The sequence below is a fragment of the Teleopsis dalmanni genome, chromosome X, assembly GCF_002237135.1.
Source record: "Teleopsis dalmanni isolate 2A chromosome X, ASM223713v2, whole genome shotgun sequence".
Taxonomy (NCBI): Eukaryota; Metazoa; Arthropoda; class Insecta; order Diptera; family Diopsidae; genus Teleopsis; species Teleopsis dalmanni.
The window spans coordinates 81,725,816-81,749,312 of NC_051848.1; the positions used below are offsets into that span (position 1 = coordinate 81,725,816).

Sequence of the window (23,497 nt, forward strand, 5' to 3'; positions counted from 1 at the left end):
ATCTTAAATGTACTAAGAATCGAAGAGGAACTACGCTTGTTTGTGTTGTGAAAAACCTAGTTTTCATTGCTTAACTTTAAAATTAAAAATAAATTTATAAACTCACTTTGAAAACATAATATCATATTTCATATATAAAATTTTCTTATTATACTTGTGTTTAACAAAATTTTAGGACAGAAAATCAAAATTATCAGTTCTGAAAATTTGTCGTGATTCAAATGGTTTAGTTTCTAAATAAAAAATACAAGTATATTATCTATCTAATCAAACTGAATATAGCATTGACTCACAATAATAATATTAAAAATGATTCTATTATTAAAGTTACAAAAGGTAAGTGCCAATAAAAATGTTAATAGCTTTCTGCACTGAGTTTGGAACGTTTTAGAAGAAGTCTCTTTTACAAGAAAATGATTGGCGGATACAGTTCAAAGAGATTGTTATTCTATTTAATAAATTAATTGTTAACTTTTATAACAATTGTTTTAAGCAAAATGCAACTTTCGAGCCTGGGTGGCATATTTTGTTGAAAGGGAATCATTTGACAAATAGCGGTATGCACTGATTCCTCATTTGGATTATGAAACTACTGTGGTCGGAACCTAGAGATGGAGTGTGGCTCAATATGATCGCTTATTTTGCAGGTGAGTAATGCATTTACTATACTTTTTATAACAATTTTTATTTTAAAAGGAAAAAAAATGAAACAACAGAAAGAAAATTTTAATAACACAACAATAACACAAGTAACAATTTTATTTATTATTCAAATTAATCAATAAAATTGCTGACATGACGGTTCGAAAAGTGAAATTTGCTATATCTGTTCTACTCTACTATATCTGTTTCACATGATCAATTGGTGGACACGTTCTGGACCATGCATTGCAATTTTGATAGTTCATCATCTATAAATGTTATGTCAGTAAGGAATGGCACTTATATCGCTTTTACACGATCAATCGCTGGAATGGCTTTTATACCGGTTTTACGTGATCATTTGCTGAGCGCTTTCCTGAACATATATTGCCATCTTAACTGTACATCGTAACACATTTTAGTGACTGTAGAGAGTATGGAATTCCTCTGAAGTAAGATTTACTCTTCTGATCTGTATACATTTTCAACCTTCTCAAGTGTAAGATTAATCAGTTTTCAGTAAGTACAAATATGTTATTGAATATAGAACCAAAAATCAAAACTTTCAATGAAATTTATAGGTATATAATGCAAGTCCCAACAAAATGTTTGCTATTACATATTGTGGAACATAACATTATATACCAGGAACAAATATCTCATCCACTTGCTTTAGTGATAACTCGGAAACTTTACTTAAAACGCATTTTGTAGCTGATTTTACTCCGAGTTCAAGATTACGGGTTCAAGATCACATAGTATTAAGTTACATTTATGTAGACAGAACCATAATTCAAATTGACGTGCCTATTGAGTGGAATTTACTACTAATTAGTTTTTAAAACCAACTAGTTTTATATTACAAGCAATTCAATAGTATTCAACGCCTTGTCATTATACAAGACTTCGTTAAATGTAAGTATATTTTTGCACATAGAAGTCAATCTTATTATTATATCGTCGACATTCCATTGATAATAAGAACAAAACAAATATTGAATTATATGTAAATATGTTTATGTTGAAATAGATATAAGTAAACAATAAATTTTAGCAATAAGTAGCAAATTGTGTTTGTGTATTATCAACCTTTTGGGCTCCGAGGTGTGTAAAAGTAACGTGATATGTGGTAGTTAACAAATTCACTAATTAGGGCCTTAAGCATTAAAATCAGAAAAAAAATTTCTATACTCGACGCTATATGTTTATTTTGAAGTCCTTGCCGAGTAGAACATTTTCCAAGAAATTAACAGAAACAATATTTGTAGTGGGTATAAAATGGTTGAAATTCTTTAAAATTTAAGTTTTCTTCTTTTGCGCAGGAATATTTATTCATGTTATGAGGCAAAAGCATTTTGGTGTTTTAAGATAGGTTAAATTATTATCTTATAGTCACATTTGTTGATATTTTTTAATAATATAATACTCTTCGAGAACTAAGTCATCAATTTTTGTAATGTATATTTCTACATACGGTTTTTTTTTTGTAATAAATAGGTCAGTTAATAACTGCAACAGGTTAACATTGAGAAGTTATGAATAGACTTTCGTGTCTGTAGTCTTTAAAAAAAAAACGTGCCTGTGCTGGAGTAGAGGTCATTTGCTTTTAATAAGATTTTACAAGAGCTCATCTAAGTTCCTTCTATAGTTAACAGATAGTTTTTGCCGCGACCTGGTTATTTACCTGAGCTTATGACACTGGGAGTTGCCGGTAAACATTATAACCATGTCTGTGACAATGGCGGTTGGAATAAAGCAGATGTTCACGATAGTGTTCTCCAAGCAAAAAGTGTGTTTTGAGTGAAGTTATTATTATTCTTTATATATTTAATCCTTTAACTCCTAAGAGGAGCATAGGACCGCATTACGGTTTCATTAATCGGTTGATTTAAGATTGGCAGGTGATAGGCCTACCGCAATATTATTATTTTTTAACTTTAGTTTATTCTTTCTTCAGAGCAAAAATGTGTTCAAACTGCATGAGTTCTCTGTGGAGTGGGGTTGAAGATACTTTTTATGTTACAGTTGTTAAGCCAAATTATAACAGGAGTGTTTAATAAGCCTATCGCTGTTAATCTGCGTGCTAGTAGTACTTAATGTCAGCTAACTTGTTTCTTTTCACGTTTCTATGTCTAGAAACCGAGAACAAACACAATTTCTTTTTGGGTCTTAGTGAGCCTGCCATCTTCTTACCATCTAACCCATGTGTTTTTCGATGGTACTAATTTTAAAGATCCTAATATGCATGGTGAACAGGTAAGTCGATGTCAATCTGTTTTTTAGTTCTCTTCCATTGGCGATATGCCTATTTAACAGGTCTGTAAAAATTTAATTTATTCTAGCACCACAAAACAGATAAAACATTTATGTTCAGAAACTCATAGAGTTAATGGCTCTTTACCATATAGAAACCTGACTGTTCAGGTAGAGTTTAAGTTTAGTAATTTTAACACATCTTAAAAAAACATTTTCTTATGATTTTATTTGCCAATGTTTCGTCATAATGAAAGTATTTTGAAACTATTCTAATAGAAAGGAATAATTTTTTATTTCGATATTAATATGTGGAATGTTCAAAGGTTTTATGCTCAGTACTCTAAGATTATAAAATACTTAGTAGTAAAATCATGCTGACAAATTGAAGACAATTTTAAATTTAATAGGAAATCACTTTAGCCTTAATATGAGGCTATAGTGTTTCGAGGTCTGATTTATTGTATTTGAAAGGTTCAGCCAGAAGTGTCTATGTAGTGAAAGAACTTCTTAGTTGAAATGAAACAGTTAATGGTACTTTTGTTGGCCCTAAGTAGAAATCTCGAAAGAAATCACAAATATTTCGTTGTCAATATTTTTGCTTTACGAGTTTAATTTTCACTTCATGTAATAAATTTAATCCTTTTTCGTGTTTTCGTCATTCGAGATTATATCTTTGAAGGTTTTTATATAATGTGACCTTAACCTTCAGTTATGAAAGTAGAACCGATATATAAATAAACATACGAATATTTTAAAACCTCAAGGGATTTTGTGAAGGAAGGTAGAGAAATTAAGAAACTTAAAATATTCAAAATCAACAGAATTAAATAAAAAAATTATTAAACATGCAATGCATTTACGGCATGTCAACCATTCTCTTAAATACGTAAATGTGGTATGTGATTTTCGTGATAGAAGGTTGGAAGCACTTAGTTTCAGGAACAACAACGACTTAATGTACACAAATTCTTTTCCGTGTTATCGCATCGATTGTTTCAGGCTATTTTTGGGGTTTAATTTGGCAAAGGTTGCAGTGAGATTGATATAGACGTTGTGGGTGCCAAACGTAAAGGTTGTAAAGGGTGTTTTTTTTTTTAAATGCTTAATTTATAAAGTAAAACAAAACATGGTGTTTTCTTTAAAGATAATTTTATAAGATAATTGTAAGACTTTGACATTTAAATACCCTAAGGAAATGGTATTTCCTACGGTGAATGAAACACAATTTGAAAGTTCAGTTTTCGAGCAATTGTGGTCATAAATCGATAATGACTCCGCAAATGTTGACTTTTAAGTGTTCTTATATTCTAATTAATTTGAGAAGATAAGTGCATATATATCTATTAAAAATTCTCCTATTAAGTGGTAGTAGACGATGTTTTTTTATTGAAACCAAAGTTGTGTTATAATAACGTCACTTAATTGAGGAACAAAGAAATCATTCATTAGCGATCTATTTATAACGAACTCCATTGTCTATAATATTCCGACCTGTAGTACCATATTTTTGGAATAATAAGCTCCAATAATTTTACTAGTCCATGAGGCAAACAAGAGTCTATATATTGAATATAAATCGTCGAAGATTTAAACCATGTCGCCAACTTGAGAATCACTTGAGAATCAGAAAAAAACACCCTTTATTAACATTAAATTTACGAAGCATGCAACGTAAGTTCGAAGTGGAAAAATAACATTGTCCACCAATAACGAAAGTGTAAAGAAATAAAAATAAATGTGTCTAAAAGTTCAAGTCATTTGATTCCATTGTTATGGACGTATGACCACGTGCGATGCCTACTCCATTGAATGTGAGACGACAATAGAAAAAAAATTTTGGTGACAGTTTTAAAAAAAAATATTTTCTATAAGTTGAAAAAATAGTTATTGATTTAATGAAAAAAAAGATGATAATTTAGGCTTAAAGACATTTGTTATAAATTTTAAGTTACTTATTAGTATGAAATAATAATTAAGAATCCCATGTGTTTATTAAGTAATTAATAAGTAATTATTAAGTAATAAGAGTAATATCCCTTTTTTAAAATGAATCGGCAAAGCGTTTGATAGAAGTTACAGTTAGCACAGTTAGCACTTTTCTGAAGTAGTTGGTGTATGTATGCCACATAGTCGTTTAGGGAATATCTTCAATCTACTCATATCGTAATTTTTTTTACATAATAAAAAAAGATTTCTTTCAATTCATATGCTTTAAACTATTGTAGCTTCCTAAAGGCCACATGGATTTTGAAGGAATCAAATTCATATTTAGCAGAGAGTGATGCAGCGGAAACCCTAGGTAAAATGAGGTTCTAGGTTGCTTATGAAAATAATAAAACTAATGATAATAATAAATTTCTTTTTTAAATTTATTTTTTTTTGGCTTTAATGGTAAAAAGAAATTATTTTAATAACGTTTAGATTTAAAAAATATCTAAACAAATTTTGTTTGCTACATTGTCCATATCACCACAGATTTGCGAAACAGTTCCGTTTAACTATTTCAACCAGTCTGAGAAAAATACTGTCATTGGCAGTCCTTCTTATTTTAATTATATTTAAATGTAATGATTCTACACGTTGATCTGCAAGTGATGTTCTGCTATATTTGGTGTTAGACTTGCCTGCGCAGTTTAAGCATTAGCCTTAAACACAATAAAATCTTGCTAAACATGATTCAAGATTCTACGTCCCTCTCAGTTGAATCAAAGCGGTATGGATGTATTGAACGCGTTTCCTGGTAGTCGTAGCATACAGCAGGTAAGATGAGTGGATGTTAGTTTCTGTAGGTGAAACGAAACGGAATATGTAGATGTTATTCTGATTTTCATCTATTATAAGTCCTTATCTATTAATTGATGACTGTTGTTTGAAAATTGAAGAAAAAATGTATATCAGTTAAAACAATTTGCGACTTTCATTAACTAATGACAAGGACGAAATAAAATCATTTAAGGGCTGCTTGAAGTTTCTCTTTTTCTTTTCACCTCGCACGGGAATAAATTTGAGTTGTCTTCACGTAAGGTAGAGAAACTTTAAGGGTTTAAAGATGTCTTGAAAGGTCATCAACTATATAGGAGCTGATGCTTGGAAGGCAAAAAGCGCTTCAAATTGCATCACTTCTTATCTATATGTAGAAGTAGTAACTGTTGAAGTACCTCTCTGCACTCATGACTTTTGGACACTTTTTGCTTGCCTCTTCGCCTCGCCTTAACTTATTCTATTAAGATTTCTTTAGTCCACTATGAAATTCCACTAAGTTGATTTTAAATTAATTTCTTAAAATTTTGGATTATTAATAAATATCATTTAACAAATTAAATTTAGCTAGGTAACTTAATATTTTTTTTTTTTGAAATATTATACATGAGCCAAAAACAAAGTCCATTGGTATTATAAAAAACGTGGGTAACATAAATTCCAACTTATTCCAAGTATTTTTCATTTGATTAAAGCAAGACTTTTAGAAACAATTTTCCTTCTGTATCTCAATGATTGTTTTTGTTACGTATCAAAAAGTAAATATTTAAAGTATTATCAGCACAAGCTCTAGTTTACACATGACAAACTGGAACTTCTACATATCCTGCAATGACGCGCATACAGCAATCTGTCTGATTGCCACAAACTTTATTAGATGACCTCATGTCCTCGCCAACTAAAATCGACGCTTTGTTTCATTGCGTGTTGATGTTCAGCAACTTTCGTTTTATTTGTCCATATATAGAATGCAAACGTGGCAGAGGAGAAATTAATTGATTTGCAGTTGAAAATATTAAAGCGAGAGAAAGTTTTCTAAATTTCTTTTTATTGAGTCTGATTTGTTATTTGAAATTGCGCTTGTCCTTGATTTTTTTCAAATAAAACTTCAATGTAAAAGTGCATAGATACTAAATTTTGTTTTTTTACTGAAGCAATAATTGATGGATCATTTACTTGAAAAGAAAGTTTTCAGTTTTATTTTGTTATAGTAATATATTAACTCCAAACAAAAAGAATATACTTGTTTGCTAATGCAAACATCATTGAAATGATATAGCAATTAAGTTTTTTATAAATTTTTAAATAAATAAATTACTCTTGATTAAACAAATTAGTTTTGTTTTGCTTATTTTTATCTAACTATTACACCTTAACAAAATGAGTCTGTCCAAAGAGTTAGATTGTTGACTCTGCCTAGAACCAGACAAGACTGCCCAGTGTTGATCTGGGTCAGGTGGAGGTCACTGGATCAAGAACTACTCTCCCATTCTGGCATTAGGAGGTCCTCAACGGCTGGTATTTTGGCTGTTCGATTAGAATATTACAAATGATATTCACCTAACAATATATTCCTACAAAATATACTCGAAGCAGACTCCTTTGAGTCTTTATGATCTTCATAACCATTTTTTGACTATCGCAAAAATGGAAGTGGAAGTTACTTCACCCATCAACATAGCATTTTTACTCCAATTGTAGAACCAATGACTTGGTACACAAAAGCAAATCGGATGTAACTAGGTAAATATCTGTGCTAACGGGGCGCTGGACAACAGAAGCGTTTATAGCCAAGCTCCGTGTGCCTTGTTGTATTTCCTGTAGTAGTTTGCGAAGAAAAGACATCAAAGCACATGTATCTATTTCTAAGCTTGAACGAGACTTAAACTAGTGGGTGTCCCATTTTTTAACATACTCAGATACTTGCAGTTATGAATGCATTCGGCTGCTTCTAACATGACTATTCTTTTACACTTATTTCGAGGGAATCAAACGACCTTGTAAGGTAATTGAGGAGAACTTGTTCTCACCCACTTCACTTAACCTTACTCAACCTAGGCTACTTTCACGAATATTGCCATTTAAATGGCTGATAATCAGTTTGCTCAAGATGTCTTCTCCAATAAAAATATGGACAAAATTAAAATTTGTATAAGACAATATAAGAGGATTAGTCAAATTTTTTTTTAACTTTTTAATGGCTTCAACATAATATTTTGTTTAACTTAAATACGATTTAATTTCAGTGATAGTTTTAAGGATTTGAATTATTTTAACTTTTTCAGGATTGGACTTAAGACCGCCATTTATAATAATAGGGTCTAAAAAATTTATTTATTTTGTCAAAAATTATTAATTGGGATCTTTGAATTATGTTTGTTGAACTATGTGAAGATTTTTTACAAGAAAGTCTTTGTAAATTGTCAAAAACGTTTTCTATGGAATTTGAGACTACTAGAATACCATATATACCTGTATATATATATATATATGTATTACATATTACTCACAGAGTATTGACGAAATTACTTAATACACGACTCATCATTATCAAAAATGTGGCAGTAGTATTTTTCAGTCCAAACGGGATGCGTAAGAAGTCTAGCTTTAATGATTGCTTGTAGCGTCTGTTTTTTTAATAATTAATAAATTTCTGTGATTTTATAAAAATTTCACAGATGTCGGTTTTAAATGGACTATAGCTAACTTTTTTATTTTTCTCTAAAAATGTTTATATATCAAACTTCCGAAAGTTTTTAAATTAATATAGAATTTAATTCTTTATTTTAACTTCTAAATTTGAAACCCTCATTCTTCTCTGAATGGAAATATTTCCTTATGATATGCAAATTCTTCATGTATAATTTGTTAAAATTAGGAATGTGGTAAGCCTAAATTTGGATAAGAAAAGTTCAACTTGGACACCTTGCGCTAACCGCACTTGATACACAAGAACTTGCATCAGAAGTGCCTTGAGAGACATGTTGACCGAAAACTATCATGGTCGGAATAGGTTATGACCATTTAAATTAGTACGTAATAGAAAAGAAGGTTTTGTTTTGCTACTACAATACAACGAATAATGCATAAAGAAAATAAGAATTCAGAAAATTTCTCTTTGGTGATATAATATCGAGAAGGAGAATATATTGCGTAAATAGTTGTTAACGCAGGGTAATCACAAATATGTACTGAACTAGATATTGGTGCACTAGAAGTTCGAAAGTGATTCAAATGACAATTCCCTCCCATCCAACATATCTCATTATTTTGTATGTAATGGAACAGTAAGGTTGGAACAGTAATAGAGGTTGTGGAACTAAAAGAAGACATTGTTAAACATATAAGTATAAAATCTATCTTCAATTCATTATCGATTTATTAAGCATTCCACGTAAAGCAATAATATTTTATAAATACTACATTTTATGAATGTAAATTTATTTTTGTGATTATTATTTCTGCTCATTTGTGAAAAAACCTGTCGTCTTCGTCGGTTAAAGTGATTTTATAAAATTGATTGCACTGAACTGGGAAGAAATGGAAGCAAACCGTGTTAAATAACACGATTTGCAATTAAATAAATTATGATTAAATAAATGATGACGTTGAATAAATTTCCAGCAATTATTGAAAGGACAAGAAGGCTTGGCAGTAATTGGCTAATTATAGATTTAGCCTTGAATAAATGAAGCATTTCTCTTTGATTTGGTACACATTAGAATTGGAAGAATTATTCCAAAATAATTTATGGGGACGTGAGTGAATATTTAATGAATTCAAATCAGTCGAAAATTATAATAAGCATTCTCCGTCTATAAATAAAGTGCCGAAATTAGTTACTAATTAGTTCCAATAATTCATAATAAATTTAATTACTCAAAGTTTAATGAAATGTAAGACACAGATGAATCTGAAATGTTAAAGTAATTCAATTCATTGAATGATTTTATATAACATTTTATTATTTCAATACCAACGCAAAATAATAATCGCATTGCATATTTGAAAATTTTAGTAAGAAATATTTAAAATTAACTGAATTCATTATTGAAAAAAATATCTGTAGGAAATAATAAATATTTTCGTCACTTATTCGACACATGTTAATAATAATAGTAATAAGCCTTGCTCAACGTCTATGATTTCAAGCAATCTCTTATACTGGGCATAGGCTATCTATAAGTCGCTTCCACCTTTCACTCCGCTACGTCCTTTATATCTGTAATGTTGTTTATTCTTCTTCCCATAGGCTGCAAAATGCTGATTGTTTCATTCAACGTTGACCAAGTTGTATACCAGCGCCTATTGACATTTCGTTGGGAGCCTTTTGAAGTGTAAGGACGATCCAATCATATTTAGTTTTATGAATTTCTAGGTTGACATCTCTAACATAGGTTCTGGTCCAAAGGTCTTGATTTTATATTCTGTTTGCCCATACTCTCAGCTTGCTTTGTATGTTTTCTGTAACCAAGTTTCGCAACCATACAGGAGGACTGAAAGAACGCATGATTTAAAGATTTTTATCTTTGTGCTTAAAGTATAAGTATTGTAGCTTGACACCTTACGAAGCCTTGTAAAAGCACCTTATTTTGACTTATGTCTATACTGCCAAAATACTACCAAAACATTTCAGTATTCTGAAAAAATATATCCCATAAGAAGTTGATTAATTCTAATAAGAATATTTAAATGCTCTTTAAGGATCGAAGAGTTCCTACCTTATCCCTAAGTTAGGTTTGGAATTTACTTAATACTGAACGGAATAAAAATCAGACACGTTGTTAGTATATACCAAGCAAAAGTGACAGCTTCAAGTAAAGTTTCTGCTGATAAACTATTGAAAGGACATAATTATATCAGAAACTGATAGATTCTTTATTGTTAGCAAAGCAGCTATCAAATGTAGTCTCTGTAGTCATTTCATATTATAACGTTATAACTCTGAATTAAAAAGAAAAAATAACTCTGAATGAGATTCGTAGACAAAGGAAGGTGTCTGTCATCTACATACAACCAAATACTGACTACTACGGTTCCTAGTAAGAAATTGACATAAAATGATATAATGCGTTTCAAAATAAAAAATAGAGTGTAGGAGTTATATGTGATTAAAAAAATTGAAGGCACATGGTTATAATTATTTTTGGTCAATATAATATAAAGCAAACTAAATTATTATTTATTGAGTTGGATGCATAATATTGAGGATCAAAGTTGTTACAATGATAACTATATACTTAAATATAACTTCAGATAAGTTTTTGTTGCTATTTTTTTTCTTAAACCTATCAATAATACCTATCAATAAACCAAATCAATAATAACAAATCAATGGTATTTTTAAAGTACAAGCAAAGTGCCAAAATAAAATTATCTGCGTCAAGACCAAATAAATATGATTATTTATAAGCCTATTTAAAACTACGAAACTAATTGTCTTGAGTACTAAGAGAATTGGCAATACTATATATATATCTTTAATAACACTAATTTACAGCCAAAAATTTCCAAAGACGAGACCTACATTTTCTATAGTGTAATTTTCTGAAGAACTTGAAAATTATAAAGAAGTTTTCTTCTTGTCTGCTGTTTTCGAGTTTTTTATTTTATTATGTTCCAATAATCCCGCACTAATTCCAATAACTGTGGTGATAGTACATCAGTGAAAGATTAACCTTACCGATACATCATTAGATGCATTAATTTTAAATTACTATTTTCAAAAACTTCTGTTTACTGTCCACAAGTCCACCTTATATTATGAAAATTATATGTGCAGAAAGCATATATAAAATAGTTGTATAACAAATAACGAAATATATGATAATTGTATTGCAATAAAACGAGAATATAAATATATATTTGTGAAGTGGTCATCATTTTGCATCGCAGGGTTTAAAAATTCTGTACTATTTATGTTGAAGCTATTTGAGCCAGTGCACTTGAGCACTTTTACTCTTTATTAACTCGAGGTATCTTCAAAACCCCACTTTACGCCTTGACTGGATTATTGTTTATCACTTCATCAGACTTAGCAATAATTGTCCTCAGATCTGCATACCTCCCCTATATAATCTCTATAAACTTATATATCAATAAGCTCAAATTATGGGTCTTTCGAAGAGTTCTTAGCATATAATGGACCATGTTATAAACAATGAAGTATAACTAAAACCCACTTAAAGTATTCTGGAAGTGCAGATAATACCTTTATGCGAAAATCGTTAAACAACGTAGTATTACCTGATACTATTTATTTATGGATACAAATAGTTTTAAATGGGGCTAGAAGGGAAAGCAACACACAGATGAGATTAAGAGTTTATGAAAAAATTAAGAGTTTATATTGGGAAATGAAGAAAAATCAATCAACAAATGAAAATACATTTATATCAACTGTTTTGAAATCATTCTCTACTTTCTTGTAGTTCTATTTTCTTCCATTACGTCGTTACTCAAGACGCTCTGTACTCTTCATTGTTTGTTTAAACAAACGTTCTTTGAGCTTTTATTAATCATTCAATGCTTCGAATAAAATTAATTTGGGTAAAATATTTACCAAATCTTCATCATTAGATAGCAAAAGATTTCAATTAAACAAAGATAACTCTTATTCCACACAATAATTCCTTTTGTCCTCCAATGGTACAAGTTTTATATATATGTCCGCTGCCAGCTCTGGGCAAGTGAAGTTTAGTGAAAGACGTAGAGGGACAAAATTCGATTTAGAGTTTTGTTTGCTTTTTGGGTGAACAACTTGATGTTAAGTGTCATTCCAAGAGTTCTCCTAGGTTGGTAGAGAGAGTTCAGTTTTCCATGTTGTCTTAAATAAATGGAACTGAATGCCTTTGACCAAAATAGTGTTTCAGTACAAAGGCATGTTGTGCAAAGTTTTTGTCAATATTCTTTAGTTAAAAATTATGATGTGTGAGTGTGGAGTATATATAAAAATTTTCCCACCATTAGGATTGAAAATGTGTCTATTTCTTAAGAATAATTTAAATGTACGGTGGTTTGGAATTCCGTTATTTTGGTCTTTTCTAGTCTTTGAAATAAATTTATATTTAGCATTATTTTAACCCTTTTGTGTTTCATGTGACAGCACCTCTTTTACCTATTTTCAATTTTATTCATAATTTCCATGCAAACAAATTCGTTTTTGCAAAAAAGAAAATGTCACTTCAGTGAAAGAAGTTGACGCATTAAATTTATAGTTTTTTTCAATTTCTGCTTAAAGAAAATTAAGAACCTGTCCTGTCTTCACGATGAATACTCACTTGACTCAAAAAAGGATTTCAGTTTTTTCGCGCTATTAAGCTCAATGGTACTGCTGCCGTTAGAAATCACACCTTCACTCAACTTACCTTTCTGAAAGGACCAACTTAAGGTACTGTCTGAAAAATTAAAAATTAATATATTTATTTATTGCCTGAAAAGAATTTTACACTGCGAAAATGGTGAATTTTTTTTTAGTTACTGTGCTGCCTAAATGGTAAGGATTTAGTAGCAAATTGTGTTTTGCTACTAAATAAATTAATTTTTATTTTTTATTTAGTTGTCTTGTATTTTTGTCTGCTTTCCAGCCACCTTCTCAGTGATGATTTGCCTCAGTGATGCCTAAATATTTACTTTTACGGAGTATTTTAGTATGATTTTTCCGCACTTCTAACTTTTGAGACCTATTATGTAGATAGTATGGGTTGTTCATTAATTTTACACTCTGGCATATTAGAACACTTAGTACCCACTTTTCGTATTGTTCGTTTCCATGTCACGTATTTTAGGGAACGTGTAGAATAAAGCTCATGGGGTACACAATTAAATTAGTCAAAATGTTGAGTTTTACATTTTAACCCGCAGAAAATTTTTTGATTGCATCTGCCTGACCAACACTGACTAATGAAATTGTCAATTCATGGTAGTGACTTCTGTATTCAGTTAGGTCTATTCTCAATTGTTTTAGATATTTTATACGTTTCTTCGATTTTCATTCAATTATTTGAATGAACAAATAGAACAAGTTCTGATGATTCCTTCTCCTCATGACAGAGTCGACAGGAATCACTTTCTACCGCGCCTAAACTCTTCATATGATAATTGAGTCTACAGTGGCCTGTAAGAAGTTCAGTGTAGATCTTAGTATCCTTTCTGCGTTAGAACCTTTTTGCGTTTTATAAGTATAACTTTCTAGTAATAAAACTAATAGAGCATAAAATCAACCCATATTCGAAAAAATTCTTAAAGTGTGATGAATAATGCTTAACTGTCTTTTTGGTATGTTCACAATAATTTACCAAGAGATAGATAACTAGAATCGGGTGTTGTACAAAATTTAGAACAAACTACAAAAATGTTTTAATGGACATACTCAACTGGATGTAGTACAAATGTAGTACAATAGAAAACCAGAAATTCTGAGTTGGAAACAAAATGTAAGTATCAGGCATTTTATGATATCCTTATGATTACATCAATAGTGGTTATCAAAATTAATATTTTTTGTAGAGCTGAGTAGTGAAAAGACGCCTTAGCATAGTACCGATGATTATTACATATAATTATCCGCTGTAGCAATGGCCATGCATACGAAAGAAGAACTTTGGGCGTTTTTAGAACAGGAAGTGCAGCATTGTCATGGTAGTAATAGTAAGAATATTCTGAAATCAATATCAGTGATCTTAAATTATGCAAATTGGAGTTCTAGTTTAGTAGTACCATTGCCGAATCGGAAAGGTAGAACTTAGCACTAATTAAAGTACTATATTAATTTATTCAACGGGTATGGGACTCTCCGAAAGAAACGCTACTCGTACTACGTCCTTAACTTAAACTTTATTACATTATTTTAGAAAAAAATTCGAGGATATATTAATAGGCAAATATATTGCATATATCTATATATAATATATTGAATAAATCTGGTATTAAATTTTCTGAAACTGAAGTTTTAACATTGGTTTGAAATGTAACTCACTCGTATTCTGGCATTTGTATTTTGAAAGATAGAAAGCTCTCTTCGGTCTTTTAAAAGACCAAATGAAATGTGTGCTCTTAAGCAGATTTTTAAAATAAAAATAAAATATATAACTTAGATAAAATAAGATAAAACAAAAATTTATAAAAATTTAAATAAAAATTATAAAAGTATTGCGTCACTAACGATAAGAGGGTAAAAACTTATGGGTAAAAACTTATAATTTATATTTAAGCTTAGAAGAGGATGAAAGTATGTGATATATAAAAAATAGTAAAATGTGTGAACTAGTACAAAATGTGTAAAAAAGCCGCTGAAAGTATTCAGAGAATGAGCAAGAGATGCGAAATAGGAAAAATCTAGAAATCCCTTTTTATATATTTTGCATTAGATATATATTAGCTGCTTTGAGTATTGTTAAATACTCGATATTAGCAAATTTTTGAAAATATTTTATATAACTTGTATATATATATATATAAGATTAATACTAAGGTTTCGATTTGTGCCCAATCAAATTTAAACGTGAACTTACGTTTTAGATACTTGACCCGATATCGTACTTGACTTTTGGTAATCAAAGCCGAATTTGTATAATAATTGTTGGTTACAACTGTTGATCTCATTGCTATTATTTCTATTGAAGTTCCGGTTCCGATCATGTTGCTGCTGTCCTTGTATAGCTTAACGTTGTTAGAAAGGAAAAAAACAATGGATTTAATATCCTATTTACTACCTACACAAGTTCTCTAATTATTTTATATTGATACCTAGTGTGAGTTTAGTATTGGCATGATTATCACAATAACTATGTTAAGTCTATTAGTGCATATGAGTATAATACTTTTGATTCCTTGGTTTGGTGTTCCAAAAATTCATGTATATATGTGTAATGATTGAAATAATTATTTGAACGCATCACTATAACAATATTATTACATAAATAATGCATTTTTGCAAGAAATTTTCTGTTTTTTAATATAATATTATTAAAACATTTTAACTATTTAATTTTAATATGTATTAACAAATAATTAATAATAACAATATAATTTTCATTATACTAAATACTTATAATCAATATATACATAGAAAGTACATGACTACACAGCTCTTAAGCTCGATATATTTTTATCCATTCAATAAAAAAAAAAACAGATTTTTATAAATTTTTATTTTATTTATTCGCCATTTCAAAATATTTCAGTATATTTGAAAGCGGATTTGTTTTAAAACTCATATTCCCGTCATCGTCGACTGCTTTGAAAAAGCACTTTTGCATAATATTGCACGCGCAACAATTTTCCATCGACCTATTGCTTAATACTTTAATCCAATTATTTGCGTGGTGTTTCCGTTTTCATAATCAAAATTAAAAAAAAAATCCAACGAAAAAAGATAAAAGTTGATATAATTTTATGGCGAACAATACTAACTTTAAGTGTAGCTATAGATGATATTACGTATATACTTATTAAATAACACGCGCATAATACATTGATAATATTATAAGGACACATATCACTGTTCAACATTGGATAGTATTGGTAAGTATAAACGATTTTAAGTATATTTTTGACAAAAATTATAACTATTCAAAATCAATTTTAATCAAGTATATATACAACCATTATTATTTAAGACCTCTTGCCATTTTACATGTACCTACATAATTCCATCAGTGCAGGGCTCCTGTGGCCTATAGACGAAAAACTTGTTCTAGTGACTTCCACCAGCTTTTTGGTCAATTTTTCACCATTAAGATAGTTTTATAGAGTCCAAAACAATTGGTAGCCAAACAGTGTAAGGTCTGGGTTTGTAAAGCTGTGTGTGACCTGACATTATCATGATGAAACCTAGCTCTTTCTCTGTTGGACAACTCTAATCACTTTATCTTGATTATTTAATTTAAATAGCCGAATAGTGTGCACTAGATGATGGAACTAGCCATTGTATCAAGTTTGAGCAACTCGTAACAAATAGTTCCCATTCAATCCAACCAACACTCAATAATGTGTGATCCAACTACTCTGGTATTAATACGTAAGTCCATTATTCTTCGATGGATGTTTCTCCTTGTTCTCGTTATTTCATGAGGATTCATCGCAATATATTGCCAATATACCTTCTTTGAAATGTTTATGTCAGTCAAATCACTTTGCTGAAGTTTGTATTGCCGAATTGATCTTAATCTTAATATTTACTTTAACATGATCCTATGTTGGGATTGCATAAAGAGAGCTAGTGTTTGAGACTCAGACCAATAATTTTGTTTTATTTGATCCTAAATCTCATATATTTGACATAATATGCGCTACGTTAGCCAGTTAGCCAGTTGGTTGGTTGGTTGGTTGGAGTGGCGGCCTTGTATCCCAAAAAGCCCACTTAAGCACAAATAATGGCCCATTGTGGTACCACAGGAGTTACGTTGATTTGTATAAAGATTGTAATCAGTATACAATTCAACGTCGAAAGAAAGGTATCGACTCCCCTATTAGGTAAAGGAAAACCAACCTGACAGTTCTATGAACTTGGCTAGGTCCCTAACATTACAGGATGACAACTCAGTCAGCTCAGTTAGAAAAGGAGATCCAAGGGTTTTAAATCTTCTTCTGGCTAGGGAAGAGCACTGACACATGAGATGGAGTACAGTCTCCTCCTGATCCTCAGAGCCACAACCTCGACAAAAGTCATTAAAGGGGAGACCCAGTCTCATAGCGTGCCTTCCGACGCAGTGTCCCGTCAGCACAGATACCGTAGTGCTGAGCAGGTTCCGTCTTAGTTGAAGTAGCTGACTAGTTCTTTTCTTGTCTAAGTTCGGCCAAGTCAACCTAGAAATCTGACATTGAGGTTCGTCAGCCCAGTATTGCCTGGCTATGCTCAGATATTTTTGTATGGTTACCAGTTTAACTGTAGCAAGTGGAACGCCTATATCAGAGAGGTTAATGTTGGGGAGAAGAGCACCTGCCCTGGCTAGGTCGTCTGCCCTACAATTTCCTGTGATATCCCAGTTACTGATGCCAGTTTAAATAAATGACCTTCTGTAAGGTATTTAATAGATGATCGTTTGGTTATTTTCTGTGCACGTGTGCTAAACTTAGTGACTTCTTATATTTTGATTTAAGAAATTTTCATGTAAGCATTGTGTGCGTAGATACTCACAAACTTTAACGTTAGCATTTGAATGAAGATCAAATCTTTTTAGAAAACGTTTAGAGTGTCTGGTTTCTCTTTATAATGATTTCTACAGGTTCATAGGTAGTGGTATGAAGTAACTACTAGTAGGAAGTGTCATACCCACATGTTTTATATATCTTCTCAACGGCTTTCTAGTGAGTCAATCATACCATATTGAATCTATAGCGAACATTTGAAACAAAATAAGTAGCGATTGCTCAAATGTGTGTTGTGTACTGTGTACATATCCACATGACATGTGATTTTTCTCGTTTGCAACCTTTTTGACCATTTAGAAGACATGTATTTTGAAACGATTTCCAATCTGTAGGATTAGTCGCCATGGCGAAATGTAAAATAAACACATTTGAGCGGATTACGTGGAATTAAGGCATTCGCGACTATTGTGTAATTTTTCTTTTCATGACGAGCAGAATTATACATTTTCCATTATTTTTGGAAAATTGAATACGAAATGAACGCTGTTGAGGGTTTGATGTTCGGAAGCAAGGAAATGTTGCTCAAGCTCTCCTAACGATTAGCTTATTCTGTTTCTTAGCTATAAATGAGCATAACATTTTTTGTTTAAATAAGTAAGAATGAATTCTGAACTTTTTATAAATACCAACGGTTAAAAAATGAAGAATGTTTAAAATAAATAAAATATTTTTTTATATTATTCTTGCTTATTTTCTTAATCTAAAAAGTGTGTTCCAAACTCGATAATACTAATTCTAAAACCAAAAAATATAAAAAGCAAAATTTCTTTACTTCTTTTCAACGAACTCAATATTTTAAATAAAAGAATTCTATAGACATCTCAAAGTATTCAATTATATCAAAATTAACAGAAACTTATATACTCCCAGCAATTATGGGGGATTACAAATTATTTGGTAAAGAGGCTTAATACCTAGAGGTCAATGTTTATTCAAGTCAGAAAAAACATATTTTGTATACAGTTCATAATATATATTTATATATCAATATAATTATTTATTATTTACACTTCGATTTTTATACTAGTTTTCTTCTTAAAACGAAGGACCTTAGTTTTCTCTTAAACAATGTAGAGGTGAAAATGATGGATTTATTGTAAATGATTCTTTGAATTGAAAAAGATGTCATGTTCCAGACCAATTACAATAACAATGTGCTTTTATTCATATAGCTTTTATTCTCTTGTTTAATAAAATTCGACGGATATAGGTCAACAGATAACATAATAGCACAATAATCTGTGCTTTAAATGCACAACGGTCGTTTGAGTCCTCTTCTATTTGCAATGTAACTCTGTCAAAAGAATTCTTTGATTATTTGTCACAATCCCAAATTAAACCAGATGTGTTCAGATTTTTTCTGATTATATAAATTATTATTATGTTTTGATTTTTCCTGATTGTATAAATTATAATGTCAACGTGACGGTTCGTGGTATGGGGAATAAAAACAATAAAATAAAGGTTGAAAGTATTGCGTGTTAAAAACCCAAATAAAAGCTAAGATCCATTTACACACATTTTCATTAAATTTGTATTTCACATTAAATCTTAAAAAATGTTATTTATATTATTTTTCATTCTTTTTACGTAAAAAATTTAAATAATTTTAACATTCTTTTACGCAAACTGTGATTCTGCGTAAGTGCATTAGAATGGAAAAAAAGTCAAGATTGCTGTCACATGCACTTAATCCTAACTGGAAAGCCCGCTGTTTTCATATAAGTTCAAGGATGATTTTTTTGTTAAAATTTTTTAACACTTTTTGAATGACTTTCAATAGAACAGTCAAAATTTTCGGTAACAATATTAAAAAAGTTTCTACAATTATTTGGGTGGGAAAAAAACAACAACAACGGATAAGAAACAGACGTGACCCCATATTCTATGCCAGAAACACTTGCCTACATCAGCCAACTCAGTTCTCATTCTCTCATTTGAGATGCTTCAATACTTACTCGTATATTTCAATATTAAAAATTGGTTAGCACCAACAGTTTAGGAATCACTTACTTCTCCATGGTACGCTACAACAACAACAATTATTGTGGACGTGAGCTTTTTTTATGATAAGCAGTCTTGCAATAAAATGCACTCAAAACGAAGTGTCTTCACATTTCCAAATGTCACTTTAGACAACCCGAAAAAAGGATAAACTTGCTACTTCCAGAAAAAAATATTTAAATAATGCAAAAGTTCAAAGAAAAATTGTTTATTAGCGTTTGAAATGCAACTGCAACATGTCTTAAACATGCGAAGCATAAACATAGGCAGGCACTTAGTGTCACTGTCTTACTCGTTATAGTTTGGAAATAACCCAGAAGGAAAAATGCTTGTAAAAAAGATAGTTCAAATCAGTTGAACTCAAAAATTTATTTGTGATTCATTATGTAGTGTATAATCAATAACTAACGGGAATATTGAAACTACGCTCGTAGTACCTTGTTTATCCAGTCAAGTCTTCATTTGTATTTCTCAATTTTAGTGTCGGTACTGTTAACAGTAACTGTTACTGTTACAATCAGGGCAACGAACCGGAATTTTTTCCGTTCCGGTTCAAAACAAAAAAAATATATCGGTTCGGTTTTCCTTTTCGCTCCGATAAAAATATCGGTTTTTTTCGGTTTTCGGTTGGAATTCAGTTCGAAGCTATGATTAGGACATCTAGGACGTATCATCATCTTAATCTAATCATACTTTGAACTATTCATAAACTCGTGACTTTGATGTAGTACATGTCGGTATTGATAGATGGTTATGGCATTTAAATCTCATATCATCGCTAATGTCTTCTCAATGCGAGAAGTAGTACTTGCTTTCATTGATAGTTATGCAACAACATCTAGACCTCGCATAGTCTCCCATGTCTTCTCGACATGACCGTCCTTTATACTCTTCATATAATTGTAGTTGTAACATAGTACACGTTGTCATAGATATCTGACTATTGATAGTCATATCATATTAAGACTTCGCATCATCTTTAAAGTCTTTCGGATATAATCTTCCTTTTTAATATTTATGTACTCGTAATCGTGACATAGTATGTGTTACTATTATATCGACATGTACTATGTCCAAATTATGAGTTTATAAGTAGTAAAAAGTATGGTCGGGTTGAGACTATATTAAAGATGATGTGAGTTCTAGGTGTACTAAGAAATCTATTAAAGACGGCAGTGTAGAGAAATTTTAAAAGAAAGCGCTTGAGAATGGACAATGTATTATGCAGTTACGTTAACATGAATATTGAGAACATGAAACGAGTTTTAGTAATATTTCTTAATAATTTGGCAACTTCTGGCTTTCTTCCATTTCCCAACATTAAAAAGCTATTAAACGGACAATATTTTTTAATAACAGGTGACATAAGTCGCAACCACTAGCTGGTACCATAACTAAAATATCTTTGCAAATATATTTCATAAACTGGAAACTATAGTAGCATAAGTGCATTATATAAAAAATAGATCACATACCTTGAAGTGGATGAAGTAAACACAGAAGACAAAGTAGATACTTTTTGAAAAATTTAAAAGCTCCTCATACTACTTAATTACATTTAGTATAATGTAGTATAGTTGATTAGTTTGAAATAATATATACCGTGTGCAATAAACTCCATGATCCATGATAATCATGAAATAATAGTTATATGGCTATTACTATTATATATATAATCGTTATATATATAATAATAGTTATATATGGTATACTATTGTGTTTTCTTCAGAATTGTGGTGCCCATTACCACTTCTTACACTTCTTACTTCTTGCTTACTAAATTAATATATATAAGACAATTATGCCAACTTCAAAGTAAAATTCATTTATATAATTATTTGGATCTAAATCCCAATGAACTATATAAAGTTTAAGTTCTGAGCGATTTACTTCTACACTACCCTCATTTTCACCTGGCCACTTTAGTTGTCGGTAATACAAGGTTACCAGTTTCATATTCTTAACTTTTCTGTATTTTTATGTGCCGTTCTGTTCACAGTTTCGGCAAGCGAGGGTGTTTTACATCTCTGGTAGTTCCATGCAGCACCTGGATTAGAAAATTTTGTTGCTACTAATTCTATACGATTTTTTACTCGTGCTGAAATATGTGCCACCTTTAGCAGTGTCATATTTGTAGTGTCGGTACGTGCTGTCGAGATGCCGTGTCGTGCAAACTAAGTGAATTCTTAGTGTTGACAAGGAATATGTGGGAAAGTGTGCAAAACGTGCAGCTTTCCAATAGTAAGGAGGACATACTCCGCCAACGAATCGACATGCAAATTTGCATTTATGTACGCCATGCATGTTGCATGCCATGTAAGGCAAAGGCAAACATCAACGATTAGCTGCGAAAGTAGTTGCAAGGATTATAACTTTTCATATGAATCCTTTTTTATAGCACATAAAGGAGCTGCTGTTATTAGTATAATGAGTTAATTAATTTGTGTAAAATAAATTAAAGTGTACAGTAGCAAAGCGATTTCAAAGTGTAAGCTTACACTGGGAACAGCCATACATTCTTATTAGATCTAGCCAAATGGGAAATATGCAAAATTTGAAGCGTTTGTACATCCAAATGGAAATGGTTAATCGCTGCAGGAAAAAACTTGTTAAATCCATGAACAATAACATAGACATGAAGTATATCAAAATTTATACAATTTATATTCTTGGGTTAAGATGGTTTTAGCATATTTATATGTGGTCAGTTCTTATGGAAGGAGATACATTATTGGAATAAAAATTTGTATATAATTTTTCCATTGCCACAGCTATGCAATAAAATAAGAGTCCAATGTTTTTGGTAGTTTATGCCATAAATATGGTATATGATGAGTTCTTAAATTAACAGGAATTTTTAAAATTCATAAACTCGTATATGGCGAGGCATAAATTCATAATCACATGCGCTGTTAAGGTCATTTTCCGTATTCATTTAATTCAATTTCATGTTATGTTTTTTTATATTGAAGAAGCATTTGACCAAGTCTTTGTGAGTATTTAATTCACCCATAATACTTGCATTAACTTTTTGAACAACTACCATTTCAGAGGTCATAACTGATCTTAGGTAGCTTAGCTTATTGTGAGTTTTAGTGGCTGAAGTTATCCTCAAAACGAATCCAGAAATCAGAAGAAACGTATCTTATTGTATTAACTTATTTGGCTGTTACAGATATGAGTCGTTCCTGCCCGTGTCCAGAAGCCTCTGTCATTTACCTCGCTTTGAGAATTGCTGTCACCAGTTGGTAGTACCGAATACTCCCTAGTCGTCGGTTAACTAGTTCTTCCACCGAAGTTACGAATGTCCTGAATTACGTTTTTCGCCTACGGGTACCGAATCAAATACCCTTTTAGCAGACTGACTTTCTTTTTTAATTCGTAGTACATAACCATCCTAGCGAAGCCGCTGAATTTTTATGTGATGAGAAAGTGTTAGGGACATTTGATAGAAAAATTCTTCAGAAGATCTATGGTGCCTTACGCGTTTGCGACGAGTATCGAATTAGATGGAACGATGAGCTGTATGAGCTATATCGCAACATTAACATAAGGGACCATAGTTCTTCATAAGAATTTTTCCCTCAAATGCTCGTAACGCTTCTCACTGTTGGAAATTATCTAAGCTTCTGCACTATACAGCAGGACAGGCATGATAAAAGATTTGTAGAGCGTGATTTTT

At 30.9% G+C, this 23,497-nt stretch overlaps 1 long non-coding RNA gene across 1 annotated transcript; it reads left to right on the top strand.

Annotated features, from left to right (window-relative positions):
- Positions 1-159: 159 nt before the first annotated feature.
- LOC119689164 lies at positions 160-1,654 on the top strand. The gene is made up of 4 exons (XR_005253376.1): positions 160-336; positions 392-647; positions 717-1,161; positions 1,224-1,654. It is a non-coding gene; the product is annotated as an uncharacterized LOC119689164 (long non-coding RNA).
- Positions 1,655-23,497: the final 21,843 nt, after the last annotated feature.